Below are 15,725 nucleotides of genomic sequence, written 5' to 3' on the forward strand. Positions count from 1 at the left end.
GCGACTGATCGACGTCCGAGTGCCAGTGAACGACTCTAAGCTCAACTGTGCACTATGCTCCTCCAGAAATTTAGGGGGTTTGTGTCCGGCCCTGCGAGCCAGCCGTAAAAAAAACTATTGCATCGGAAAATCCGCAAGAGAGTAATATGAATCGAGACCAATGGTAACGACCCCTGCGACGAAAAAGGACTTTTGATTGGAAGCTCGGTACGTGGAACTGCGGATCTCTCAACTTCTGCGGGAGCACCCGCATACTCGCCAATCTACTGAAGGACCGCGGGTTCGTCATCGTAGCGCTGCAGGATGTGTGTTGGACAGGATCTATGGTGCGAACGTTAAGAGGTGATCATACCATCTACCAGAGCTGCGGTAATACACGCGAGCTGGGAACAGCTTTCATCGTGATGGATGATATGCAGAGTCGCGTGATCGGTTGGTGGCCGATCGACGAAAGAATGTGCAGGTTTAGGATCAAGGGCCGTCTCTTCAACTTTAGCATAATCAACGTGCACAGCCCTCACTCCGGAAGCACCGATGATGATAAGGACGCATTTTACGCGCAGCTCGAACGTGAGTATGACTGTTGCCCAAGCCACGACGTCAAGATCATCATTGGAGATCTAAACGCTCAGGTAGGCCAGGAGGAGGAGTTCAGACCGACGATTGGAAAGTTCAGTGCCCACCAGCTGACAAACGAAAACCTTACGACTCATCGATTTTGCCGCCTCCAAGAACATGGTCATTCGTAGCACCTTCTTCCTGCATAGCCTCCCCGTTCTGATTGATGAAAGGCATTTCTCCGACATTATCGACGTCAGGACCTATCGTGGCGCTAACGTCGATTCTGTTCACTATCTGGTGATGGTGAAACTGCGCCCAAAGCTCTCCGTCATCAACAATGCACGGTACCAACTACCGTCACGGTACACCTTAGAGCGATTGAAGCAACCGGATGTTGCCTCAGCATACGCGCAGAATCTCGAGGCAGCGTTACCAGACGAGGCTCGATGTGGCTCCCCTAGAAGACTGCTGGAGTACAGTAAAAGCAGCCATAAACAACGCAGCCGAGTGCACCTTCGGGTACGTGGAACGTAGTCGTCGGAACGATTGGTTCGACGAATAGTGCTGAATGATTTTGGAGGAGAGGAACGCTGCCCGGGCGGTAATGCTGCAGCATGGAACCCGCCAGGACGTGGAACGATACAAACAGAAGCGGAAAGAGCAGACCCGCATCTTTCGGGAGAAAAAACGCAACCTGGAAGAAGCGGAGTGCGAGGAAATGGAACTGCTCTACCGCTCTCAAGAAACACGGAAATTCTACAAGAAGTTCAACAAATCCCGCAACGGCCCTGTGCCGCGAGCCGAAATGTGCAGGGATAAGGACGGGAGCCTCCTAACGGATGGACGTGAGGTGATTAAAAGGTGAAAGCAGCACTTCGATGAGCACCTGAACGGCGCGGAGAACGTAGTCATGGGGGTTCAAGATGACGGAGGAAACGACTACGTCAGTGCAGCAAAAGACAGAAATGATCCAGATCCCACACTGAGGGAATTTAAGGATGCCATGCACCAGTTCAAAACCAACAAAGCAGTTGGTAAGGATGGCATCGCAACAGAACTCAATCAGATGGGCCCAGAAAAGTTGGCCAGGCGTTTGACCGATTAATAGTCAGGATCTGGGAAACGCCTACAAAGTGCTATCCCAGATCATCTTCCGTAGTCTGTCACCTAAAACGAATGAGTTCGTGGAAAGTTATCAAGCCGGCTTCATCGATGGCCGATCGACAACGGACCAGATCTTCACCGTGCGACAAATCCTCCAAAAATGCCGTGAATACCGGGTCCCAACGCATCACCTGTTCATCGACTTCAAGGCGGCATACGATAGTTTCGACCGCATAGAGCTATGGAAAATTATGGACGAGAACAGCTTTCCTGGGAAGCTGACTAGAATGATCAAAGCGACGATGGACGGTGTGCAAAACTGCGTAAGGGTTTCGGGTGAACTATCCACAGTTCATTCGGATCTCGCCGGGGACTGCGACAAGGTGACGGACTCTCATGTCTACTATTCAACATCGCCTTGGAAGGAGTAATGCGACTAGCCGGGCTTACCAGTCGGGGTACGATTTTCACGAAATCCTGTCAATTTGTGTGCTTTGCGGATGACATGGACATTATCGCGAGGAACTTTGGAACGGTGGCAGAGTTGTACACACGCCTGAAATGCGAAGCAGCAAAGGTTACATGCTAGTAGGCGGAACCGAGCACGACATGATTCGTCTAGGAAGTAATGTCACGATAGACGGGGATACTTTCAAGGTAGTGGAAGAATTTGTTTACCTCGGATCCTTACAAACGGCTGACAACAATGTGAGTCGTGAAATACGAAGACGCATCATCAGTGGAAGTCGTGCCTACTACGGGCTCCAAAAGAATCTGCGGTCAAAAAAGATTCACCCTCGCACGAAATGTACCATGTACAAAACGCTTATAAGACCGGTGATCCTCTACGGGTACTAAGTACGGATCGTGCTCGAGGAGAATCTGCAAGCACTTGGAGTTTTCGAGCGACGCGTGCTAAGGACGAACTTCGGCGGTGTGCAGGAGAACGGCGTGTGGTGGCGAAGAATGAACTACGAGCTCGCTGCGCTCTACGGCGAACCTAGCATCCAGAAGGTGGCCAAAGCCGGAAGAATACTGTGCCTTTGCAAGAATGTTGGACAACAACCCTGCTAAACTGGTGTTTGCCACGAATCCGTTTGGAACAAGAAGGCAAAAAGCGCAGTGAGTAAGATGGGTGGACCAGGTAGAATGTGATCTGGCAAGCAATGGGCGTGATCGAGGATGGAGAGCGGAAGCCACAAACCGTGTATTGTGCCGTACTATTGTTGATTATGTGTTATCTTAAATGTGATGTAGTGCAAATAAATGTATGTCTTAACACTCCAAATATGAGCCTCAAAAAAAGTTGGAACGGTAACTTTGAGCTGTCATAGCTCAGCTGTTTTTCAACGAATCTCAATAAATTTTACACCCTCGAATTTTGTGAAGTTCGTAGATTGATTCCAAAACTTTGTAGCAGACGATTGTAAAGGAAAACCAATGGAAATCTGATTTTTTTTCCGTTCCAAGTTTTTTTCACGCGCAGAATATGCCCTATCTACTTTCCAATTTTCTTTCCTTTGGCATAAACGTCGCATAGAAAATATTGAACACTTCAACTTTACCGAGTCATAACTTTATTGTTAGTCAACCGATCCTCAAAATTTGTTCACCATTGGAAAGGCACTACTTCCAGAAATAAAATGCACTGGAAAAAACAAAAAATTGGGTTGTCTACCCAAAGTTATAATGAAAACTGTGGATAGATGACCTAAGAAAAGATGAAACCATTTTCAATGATCGTAAATGTCTCGAAATTTAAAGCGATGACCTATATATTTTTACACATCATTCGATTGCTAGTGATACCAGCTACAATTTTCGTTCAACTACCATTCCTGCACAATCAAAAGAAAACATTAAAAAATCGATGAATTTAAAAATATATATGAATTTTTCATTTTTTTTATTCAGAATATTGGAATCATTACCAGAAACAATGTATTGATGACCAAAATTATATGTCCGTTCAAAAAATCTTGAGAAATTTGGTACAAATACAGAGAATTTCTATTATTGGGAAAATTTTGCCAAACAAAATCAAATCAAAACTTTTAAATTTTATGCCATATATTTTTCTATTGTTTTAGTTGGAAATTTATTATGAACAAAATTTACAAAAAAAAACTGAACCTTGGATTTCACTGAAAATTTTTAAAATGTTGGTAAATAACCTAAAACTCTAAAAATAGTTATATTTTTGTGTTGGACAAAAGATCTAAACAATTTTTATGCACAACCCAAACGCAATTGATAACTACTAAAATTAAAAAATCGGTAGAAAATGGGAAATTTCAAAATTTCTGATATATATTGCGTTCCAACGTTTCTGCAAATCAAAGTGAAAATATTGGAATCCGTGTTGATTTCATCTGTTTCAAAGATTCATAGAATTTGTTTTCTATTAATAAAAAAAAATTTGTGACAACACAAACATTTTACATTATTTCAATGGCTTTGTACAATAAGAAATAGAACGTAAAATTATATGAAGCAGGAACCTAGTGGATCTATTTTTGGTTAGGATTTTTTCCACCGCATTCCATACGGCCTTTATTGCCTTTAATAAATTTGATTAAGTAGAAAAACTTTTAAGGCCGCCAAACTATCCGACATTTGTAGAAAAAGTTATTAAAGGAAAACCTACACAAGGTCCGAACAATGGCACATTTCTTATTATATCTTCTTGAATCTTTTTGAATCTTTTTGAATCTTCTTGAATCTTCTTGAATCTTCTTGAATCTTCTTGAATCTTCTTGAATCTTCTTGAATCTTTTTGAATCTTCTTGAATCATCGTATGACAAGTGGCTCCATCCTATTGTAACCACATTTCGTTCACATATCGAATTCAATTCACGGTAACGCACCGTGCTTCCACATTTTTAAAGAAATAAGGACCGATGATTCCATTAGCCCAGAGACCGCACCAAACAGTACATTTATCGGGATGCATCGGTAATTCTTGAACGGCATGTGAATTATCTTTGATTCAAATACGGCAATTTTACTTGATGACGTATCCAAATTTACCTCATAACTGAAGAGAATTTTGCGCTATAAACAGTTTGAATTGAACACTGATTTTGAAAATAAATTTCCACGATTGGGAGGCGTTGTTCTGGAGTTATCCTATTCATGATTATTTGCCCAACAATACTGAGTAAAGACGTCACTTTACACTGTCTAAACAACTTTTAGACAATAGAGTAATCTCTATTGAGAAAACGACCCCCCTAAAAACACTTGTTATATCGCTTCACTATATTTCATCGCTTCACTTTATTTATACTTTTATATACGTCTTTTGAGACTATTGTAAAAGCGCCTGTTTAGTAATACTAACAAATGTATAGAATAAGTAACATGATTTTGATCAGATTTCCAGTTTTTTTTCTTGCGCGTCTTAGTTGTTAATTATTTCCACTGTATTACTACTATTTACATAGAAAATATTTTAATTGGAATTATTGGTTGATTTGGGCAGCTGGCTACTGAGAAAAAATCTCCCATTGGTTATCAGGAGTTTGGTGATCAAACATTTATAGGTAATCGAATAAACAAGTATTCATTCAATATACCTATCTATGTCATGTCTGTTAACAACATTGTAGCTTTAACGGATTTTTGCAATAGTTCGCAATTTATAATCTTGAGAGACAAGCAATAACATGGAAGAATAAAAAAAATACAAAATAAAACAAATTTTTCTTAGCTAGATGAAAACAGACGAAAAATCATTTTGTCGTAATATTATAAGAAAATATTTCCGAAAACAAACTGTATAACAGAGCTACCATCTGGTCTGTAAAACGTTGAAAAAATCCGATTAAAACAAGTTGAAAAAATCTGACGGAAAAAAAGAAACTTCTGCAATCGTCGCCTTTTGCGACATGGCAAAAGAAACAAACTACAATTAAAATAGAATTATTGCTTGATTTTTGTTTTATAAGCAATTTAGAACAAAAACATATATCTTAAATTTTCCGCTATTGTAAACGACATAAATTATAATCGATAGAATATTAAAATTTAAATATCACAAACTTAGAATTATTTCGGAATGCATAGAATTCGAAAAAAATTTGAATTTTCTATTAGTAAACAATTCAGAAAAATTAGAATTCCGAATTCAGCACAAAAAAAAAAATTAAGTGAAACCTGTTTTTATCCACCTAGTGGTGTAATGATGCCTTTCTCATATCTCTCTTATTCTCATATAAAAATGGTACTCTTCAAACAATTTTGTATGATTTTTGAAAAACATGAAAGCTAGTGCATGAACTAGTGTAACCTACAAAATGAAACAGTTCTCAAATCGGTTAGGCCATCTTTCTTAGTGAAGTGAGTTCCACTATTTCAGGTACTTACGAAACTTGAATCGCCCCGAATATTGGTTTTGCAGCAGCCTTTGCAATTAGCACCAACCAACCAATCTATTTGCAGCTTACAGTTGTCTTCGTCTCGAAAAACAACCTCTTCGTTTGAATGCTTTTTACTGAATGAAACCCTACACCTATGTTATCAGAACTAATTGGCTCAAGTGGCATATTCTCCTAGTTATTTGGAAATTTTGTGCCTTGCCGTAGCTTCTCATCAACTTCCTGATGGGAAGGGAAGGATAAAAGGAACATGGAAGGGAATTGGGTGAGGTGAGAAAACAGCACAAAACATAAAGAAATAAATCGTCCTGCATCCCCGAAAGGATGCTGAACGACCTGCAGGTGCCAAAATGCTCGGTTGATGAAACCTCCAACCACTGAGAGGCTAAGAGATTTTACTAAAGCGACACCATTCCGCATTCCCAGAAGAATGCAGAACGATTTATTCCCGAATATTCACTTGAATTAATTTAACACTTTAGAAGACAAAAATACCTTATTTTCATATATAGCTAATAAATGACTTACATGATACGAGTATTTTTCAATCAAAAAACCCAATATTTGAACATAGTTTAAAAAAAAATTTTAAAAATATCTTCTCCGCCTTTTTTTTGTAAACATGCTCGAAAATATTTTCTGTCAAATAAAAGAAGCGGTTTTCTTTTCGTTTGCCTCAATGTTAGATATAGTAGTTTGAAAATCACCTGTTTTTGAACTAGTTTTGCTCATAACTTCGGTTCAGAAAACGCTGAATGCGCCAGTCATTAAAAAATTGGTTTTAACAAACTCTAAAAGATGTCCAAAGATACCTAAAATACGAAAAGAGAAAAATATAAATGCTGCAGCAAAAAATCTGATTTTTTGAGGAACACCCTAAGTTGCTTTTGAAAAATAGCTGTAACACTAAAACCGTTGCAGATACTACTATGGTGTCCTCAGCAATGCTGCTCGATATAAGTTTATCTACAATTTTGCCGAAGAATGCAGTCCTCTATCTCAATACATCCGGAAAATAAGTTTTGGATCACCTTAATAATAAGAGCCACCCTAATACCATGTACATCGACATATGGCTTATCTTCACTGATCATTTGTTCTGAAGACATCATAACTCTGAAGTACAAATTTAAAACTTCTGATCTTTTACCTATTTTTTGAGATTCTACGGCAAACCTAAAACAAAAACACCTAATTCTAGTAGTTATCAATTGCGTTTGGGTTGTGCATAAAAATTGTTTAGATCTTTTGTCCAATACAAAAATATAACTATTTTAAAGTTTTAAGTTATTTACTAAAATTTTTAAAATTTTCAGAGAAATCCAAGTTTCAGTTTTTTTTTGTAATTTTTGTTCATAATAAATTTCCAACTAAAATAATAAAAAAATATATGTTATAAAATTTAAAAGTTTTTATTTGATTTTTTTTTAGCAAAATTTTCCCAATAATAGAAATTCTCTGTATTTGTACCAAATTTCTCAAGATTCTTTGAACGGACATATAATTTTGGTCATCAATACATTGTTTCTGGCAATGATTCCAATATTCTGAATAAAAAAAATGAAAAATTCATATATATTTTTAAATTCATCGATTTTTTAATGTTTTCTTTTGATTGTGCAGGAATGGTACACACTTAAAAAAAACCCTGTGATTTTACATCTTATTAGATGCACATAAATGGAGCGTCGCAGTTCACGCAAATTTACGTCGAAGAACATTTAATATTGTGTCTAAGACTCCATGACATGAAATTCATTGAAATAAAAAAAAGAATACTGATAGCAACCACCGCGACTTGAACCGAGAATCATTGGATCGCAAGTACGTCTGTTAATCGACTGAGCCACAGAAGCATGCATCAGCTTGGCTGGCAAAAGGTGCATTTAAATTTATACAGTCGAACCTGCTAGCAGAACGCAAGTTACAGTCGAAACCAGTAAAATTCAAGCTCATCTAACATTAAGTCATTACAAATAAAATTTTCCGACATTTGACAAATTAGGTCTTTATGAATTACATCATATGAAGGATTAAGTCACCTGTAAAATTCAAAATTTGTTAGAGTGTAGTTGAGCGAAAATTGTAGCTGGTATCACTAGCAATCGAATGATGTGTAAAAATATATAGGTCATCGCTTTGAATTTCGAGATATTTACGATCATTGTGAAAAGTCCCACCTTTTCTTAGGTCATCTATCTACAGTTTTCATTATAATTTTGGGTAGATAACCTTATTTTTCGTTGTTTTCAGTGCATTTTATTTCTGGAAGTAGTACCTTTCCAATGGTGAACAAATTTTGAAGATCGGTTGACTAACAATAAAGTTATGGCTCGGTAAAGTTGAAGTTCTCAATATCCGATTCGCGATGCAGGTGCCGCATGAATGCAGATAGGGCACATTTTGAGCTTGAAAAAAACTTGGAACGGGAAAAATGAGGTTTTCATTAGTTTTTCCTAAACGATCGTCAATAATGATATGCTTAAAAAAATCTGCAAACTTCACAAAATTCGAGGGTGTAAAATTTATCGAAATTGGTCAAGTAACAACTGAGCTATGATAGCTCAAAGCTACCGTTCCAACTTTTTTTGAGGCTTGGTATTAGGAGTGTTAAAAGATACTGAGCAGTTCCATCCTAAATTATACGGTGATGAGTATCAAAACTTTTAAACTGTCATAGAAAATGATGCAAAACCGATACGTACCTGGTACGGAAGACGAAAACATCTCCGCCTAGCACACAGCGTGCTTTGTTCAATTTTGTATAGCGTGCAGGGTTGCCACATTGAAATCTTTATTAACTTAACATAACTCTTTTCAAATTAAAAGGGTTATGGTAGTTTATAACCGAAGAAATTAAATTTTATAGAAATAATTTTATTTGAGTTTAAAAAAAATTGACAGAATCTTCAAGTGATGTTTTTGAAAATATAATAATATGAGAAAGGCATCATTATATCACTAGGAGGATTAAAAAAGATTTTTTCGGTTTCGTATACTGATAATCATATCCTACCTTGGTGACCATATTTCCATGGTCATGGATAAAAAATTATGTTGTTACGTGGTTGTTTGTTTATACACGCAAATAACTTCAGTCCAGGGCTCAGGTAGGTGTTTATTCAAACGAATTCCGATGACCCATTTCGTATACAGACCAGTCCCGCTTAAATGAAATTTTTGCATCAAGTGGATTCAAACAGTACAGAAAGACATTCGATCCTTTGCAATTGGCAAGCAATCGACGCGTATTTAGTTCATGTTCTTCTGTTTTGTATGAATAATTCACATTTTCTAACTCGAGTTTACATTCAATTTTTCATTTCTTCCAAACCTTCAGTCTTCTGATTCAGCCAATTTCACCCTTGGAACATAGTATGAGATTGAATATTTTTTCTGTTGACGCTCCTGCATAGAACACTAATAATAGGAATAGAATTCATATTTATGCAAGTAAGGTATTCTTACTTCTTGATTTTGCTTTATGCATCAAATTATATAAGGATGATATGCAAAATGCTAATTTAGGAATGCTGCAAACGATTTTTATGAAAACAAGTTGACAATTTAAAGTCACCATAGTTCAGCAATAGGACGTCAAGGCGACATACCTATTTGAAGGATTTTGAGTTTCAAATGAATTATTTCATACAAACCAATTCGCACCTTCTCATTTTGCTACTAACGCAAAAGGCGATAGCACACAGTCGACGCCGTTCTATTGACCAAATCATAAACACACGAGAAGGCATGAAATAGGAACTTGTGAGCACTTAGTTATCTCACCTTTTGATGACCACATTTCCAAACCTTAAAGTCGTAAAAAACTCAAGATATTCTTATTAAAAATCATCTTTCAAAAACGAAATGAGAAATACATATTGAAGAAAAAATAGTATCGAATTGACAGTTCGTTAATTGCGAAATTCAGTTCATGCGAATAAATTTAATGTTGATTGTGTAACAGATTGCAATTGTTTTTTTTTCAATTTTGAGTCGTTCGAAATTATATTTAACACAGGTTCATGCAGATACTTCATTTTGCTTCATGAACCATTTTAAGAATGGTTCAATTGACTGGGATATGATCTTATAATAGTTTTCAGCAGGCTTTCGTGGAGTTTTAATATGATAAATTTATTAAGTAATACAGAAAACTGCTATTTATTAAAACCTAAGAAGAATTCTTCCAGGTCGAGAACATGTGACATTTACCAGCATTTACATACAATACCAGCTCTTCGTGGATTGAACCACCAACCCATGTTGATCATGAAACGATGTTTTAAAATCGAAGCAACGCTTGTTTATTATTGTTAGAGTAATTCCCTATTCCCTCTATTCCTTAAGAAACATTTGTTTCTGTTTCTGCAGTCAATGTTCATTTATCAATTGTCTTATTCCTACAAATTGGAAAAACCAATCAACAAATTATGTAAGCTTGGAATCAATGTTTTCCATAATCATGAACGCGAGTCATCATCCAATTGTAGAGATACTAAGAACATGAACCTAATCCTTACTTAGCCTCCTGTGTGATAAGGCTTGTAACTCTATATCGTAACTCCCATACCTTCGGTGTATGTGTTTGTGTGTGTGTGTACCAACAATGTTGGCAATAATTCCAAGCATTCATTCTTCCTTCGACTGCCTTAACAGGCACACGGAAGAAGAAGAAGATCCATAAGTCTTTCCGTTGGTGAGAAACTTCAATGTAACGAGATGCTGCATAAACCACACCAAACACGAACTCCTGCGCTGCCAGGGATCATTGATGCAGTGGGGACGAAGCTGTTGGCCTTGGCAGGATACACCGATGATTCCGATGCTTGTCGATATGGTTCGATGTTTGTTGTTGATCTGTACTGATAATAAAACTTATAATTCTGTAATTGAATTTTATGTGTTTTTGCACTCTTTTTCCTTCCCTTCGCCCATGGCTTTGCGGAGCGGCTCTTTAACCCACACACAATTGAGTGGTTGAAGTATTTCAATTGAGACGAACAGATGCTTGTAATGTTTCATGTCATAATGATGATTTTCAACTAAACTTGTCTAATAGCTCAGTAATAGTGTTTTCCTCATATCGACTTAGGGCGAAGGATTAGAGACATATTCATATATTCATTCAGTACGCCACCCTAAGAATTTGGTTTATTTTATTAATGTCAGAAACCTGGAATTACAATTTCATCCATTCCATATCATAATGTAGGGACATTATAGACTTTGGCCCGGAAAAGTATTTGTTATTTTATCAACCAACGTACTTAAAAAAATTGTTGTAATTAAGATGCTTCAACTAATGCGGGTAAAACCACCACCCACTGGGTGTAAGGCCCATCGAAATTAGATCGATATTACACCCAAACAACTTCAGAATTTTTGTTTCCTGAAGCTTACGAACGAGCATTTTTTTCTCACAATGAAAGTAAAACAACTTACGGACTACTGAATCATTGGCAAGATCTAACTCGATTTTGGCTCACGTTACGGCTTCCGCTCATCAGTGCTTAAAGCAGTTCAAATGGAACTGCCATTTTCGCCTAGCGGCTCAATTTAAGCCACCAAGACGAAAAGTTAATAATATTTATTTCGGGCGTAAAAAGGAGACGGCTTATTACTGGCTTTATAATGTAACACCTTTATCGCGTACAGTGTAAATTTCATGTAAAAATATCGAGTTGCTCCTGAGATAATTTGCTCGGGTTGGCGGTTCAATTCATACGGCGCTGGTCTTACAAGCAAGTTGTCATATGTTCTCGAGCCCCGACCTGGAAGGATTCATAGTGTCAGTAGGATCGTAGTAGGTGGAAGTACTATGCTATGCTATGTGGGAAGTACTTTTGATGGCCAAAAAACCCCCTACCTGTGTTAAGTATTCAATACTGTCTTTTCGTAAGACCTTCTGCTATGCAAGTTTTGCAGTTGCGTCTGTTGGAAAATATGAAAAAACTGAAAAATATCATGGGGCAGCTTGTCGATGTAAGGTTTTACTTCGACTAAACAAGCATTTCAACCGTATAAAACGTCCAATGGTTGGTTGCTACTTAGTAATTATCTTTCAGTAGTGCTAATGTCTCTATTTACAGTATAAAAATCCAGAGAAACAAAGCCAAAGAAACACATTGAAAATTATTTTTCTCAGGCATGTTGCAACGGAATACCTATACATTCTCGAAGAAAAATATATCAGTACATGTAGAAATATATCAGTGTTTTCTTAAGGGGAACATATTATAACACTTTATCCCACTAGCCATGCAATGATTCTGTACGCTAAGAATCGGTTGCGAAGTCTGTTGAAACAGAAAGGCCAAATTCCACAAAAAATGTAATTCCAAGACTTTGTTTCCTGATGTAAGGTTGCTCAAAGTGGGACATGTTATTTTCGCAAACACACAAAATGACATGAATTTTACAGGTGGCTTAATCCCTCATACGATGTAATTCATAAAGACCTAATTTGTTAAACGACGGAAAATTTCATTTATAATGACTTAATGTAAAATTTGCTTGACTTTTACTGGTTTCGACTGTAGCTTGTATTCTGCTAGCAGATACGACTGTATGAATTTAAATGCACCTTTTACCAGTCAAGCATATGTGTGCTTCTGTGGCTCAGTCGATTACTAGACGTACTTGCGATCCAATGATTCTCGGTTCAAGTCGCGGCGGCTCTTATCATTACTCTTTTTTTTTATTTCAATGAATTTCACGTCATGTAGTTTTAAACACAACATAGACATATTCTTTCACGTAAATTTACATGAACTGCGATGCTCCATTTATGTGCATCTAATAAGATGTAAAATTACAGGGTTTTTTTTAAAGTGTGAAGGTAAACAATGTCTGTAATAAAGAATAATAACTAACTAACTAACTAGTCTTGTTAATTTAATCAGTATCTAACGGGAAAGCGTGAAAAAACTACCGCAGAGATGGGACTCAAACCCGTTGTTTCCGCCTATCCGGGGAAATCATTTTCTATGTCATATCTTATATGACCATAATTGAACTGCGTGACGCACGTGCACAGTTGAACCTACTCGGTTCTACTGTTCAATTAGGCTGTTTCTTCGTGTGTTTTACATACAGGATAGTTTAATTGGTAAAACGATCACCCCGGATAGGAGCGAGCTACGGGTTCCAGACCCATTTCATTTCATAGTTGTATTGGTATGTCATTTCCCAATATGTTTTCTTCGTTAGAAACTGGCAAAATTTAAAAATTGAAGAAAAAATCGTGTAAATTTAAGTCGTTTCGGTCGTTAAAAATGACTCATTTTAACATATTTATTGCATTCTGACATGTTTTTTTGTGTTGAAACGTGCAAGTTTCCACGTCTGCTTGAAAGGCGGGGTATGTTTGACACATATTTAAATCATTCTTGTTAAAAATCGGCCATTTTACAAAATAAATTCTAATGAATTGTGTAATGTGTTGATTTGCGTCTCCAGTAAATTTGAATGAGTTTTTATTTACACACACTTTAAAAAAAAAAAACCCTGTGATTTTATATCTTATTAGATGCACATAAATGGAGCGCCGCAGTTCACTCAAAATTAAGTCGAAGAACATTTAATATTGTGTCTAAAACTCCATGATATGAAATTCATTGAATTAAAATAAAGAATACTGATAGCAACCGCGGCGACTTGAACCGGGAATCATTGGATCGCAAGTACGTCTATTAATCGACTGAGCCACAGAATCATGCATCTGCTTGGCTGGTAAAAGGTGCATTTGAATTCATACAGTCGCACCTGCTAGCAGAATGCAATTTACAGTCGAAACCAGTAAAATTCAAGCTATTCTACCATTAAGTCATTACAAATAAAATTTTCCGTCATTTGATAAATTAGGTCTTCATGAATTACATCGTATAAGGGATTAAGTTGCCTGTAAAATTCAAATTTTTTGGAGTGCACTTTAAAAACAACCCTGTGATTTTTTATTAGATGCACATAAATGAAGCGTCGAAGTTCACGCAAATTTACGTAGAAGTGAACATTTCATATTGTGTAAAACTCCATACACGAAATGCATTAAAATGAAATAAAAGAATACCGAGAGCAACCGTCGCGACTTGAACCGAGAATCATTGAATCGCAAGTACGTCTGTTAATCGACTGAGCCACAGAATCATGCATCTGTTTGGCTGGTAAAAGGTGCATTTAAATTCATACAGTCGCACCTGCTAGAAGAACGCAAGTTACAGTCGAAACCAGTTTCAAGAAATTCAATCTAACATTAAGTCATTACAAATGAGTTTTTTCCGTCATTTGACAAATTAGGTCTTTATGAATTACATCATATGAGGGATTAAGTCACCTGTAAAATTCATTTTTTTTGGTGTGTATACTCGGTTTGGTCTATCACCGAGGTGTATCTTGTATAGGATATGGGTTGAGGATTTAGGGGTCAACATATGTCATGATAAATACATTTATTTTTTTTTCTTCCAGTGTTGTATGGCGAAAGGTCCTTCTCACTGTACAAATGTACACTCTTAGAAAAAATGAAACGCTCGACGTAAATCCAAGCATGCCGTAATTTCTTCGGTGATGACACAATATTACACCTACTAACATGTAAAAATAAATTTTGCGTCTAAATCGATGTAAGCATCAGCTAAAATAACAGAGAAGTTTATGATATGACTTATCTTTGCATGCTTCGAATTGTGAATGTAAATGAATCGCGACGCTCCTTTTATGTGCATCTATAAAGATGTAAATTTTTCTAAGTGTGTAGGATTTGTCGTCCTTGGTAACCAGTAAATTTCATTTTTGCCTCTCTCTCTCTCTCTCTCTCTCTCTCTCTCTCTCTCTCTCTCTCTCTCTCTGTCATTGTCACTCACTTTTCTCAGAGGTGGCTTAACCGATTTTCACAAACTTAGATTTAAATGAAAGGTCTCATGGTCCCATACAAAGTTCCTGATTTTCATTTGGATCAGACTTCCGGCTTAGGAATTTGCACCAAAAAGGGGGAAATAATGCATTAAAAATGTGAAAAAAAATAATGTCACTCGCTTTTCTCGGACATGGCTTAACCGATTTTCACAAACTTAGATTCAAATGAAAGATCTCATAGCCCCATACAAAGTTCCTGAATTCTATTTTGATCCGACTTCCGGTTCCGGAATTACAGGGTGATATGCACAAAAAATGTGAAAATAATGTCACTCACTTTTATCGGAGATTACGAAACCGATTTTCACAATCTTAGATTTAAATGAAAGGTCTCATAGTCGCATATAAAATTCCTGAATATGATTTGGATCCGACTTTCGCTTCCGGAATTGCAGGGTGATATGCACCAAAAATGGGAAAATAATGCATTAAAAATGTGAAAATAAACTTCACTCACTTTTCTCGGAGATGGCTAAACCGATTTTCTCAAACTCAGATTTAAATGAAAGGTCTCACGGTTCTATACGAAGTTCCTAAATACCATTTAGATCCAAATTCTGATTCCGGAAATACAGAGTGATATGCATAAAAAATGTGAAAGTAGTACATCAAAAATGTGATAATAATGTCACTCACATTACTCTGGGATGGTTAAACCGATTTTAACAAACTTAGATTCAAATGAAAGGTCTTATGGTCCCATATAAAGTTCCGAAATATCATGCGGATCCGACTTCCGGTTCAGTAATTACAGGGTGATATAT

Source organism: Malaya genurostris, chromosome 2 (assembly GCF_030247185.1).
Source record: "Malaya genurostris strain Urasoe2022 chromosome 2, Malgen_1.1, whole genome shotgun sequence".
Taxonomy (NCBI): Eukaryota; Metazoa; Arthropoda; class Insecta; order Diptera; family Culicidae; genus Malaya; species Malaya genurostris.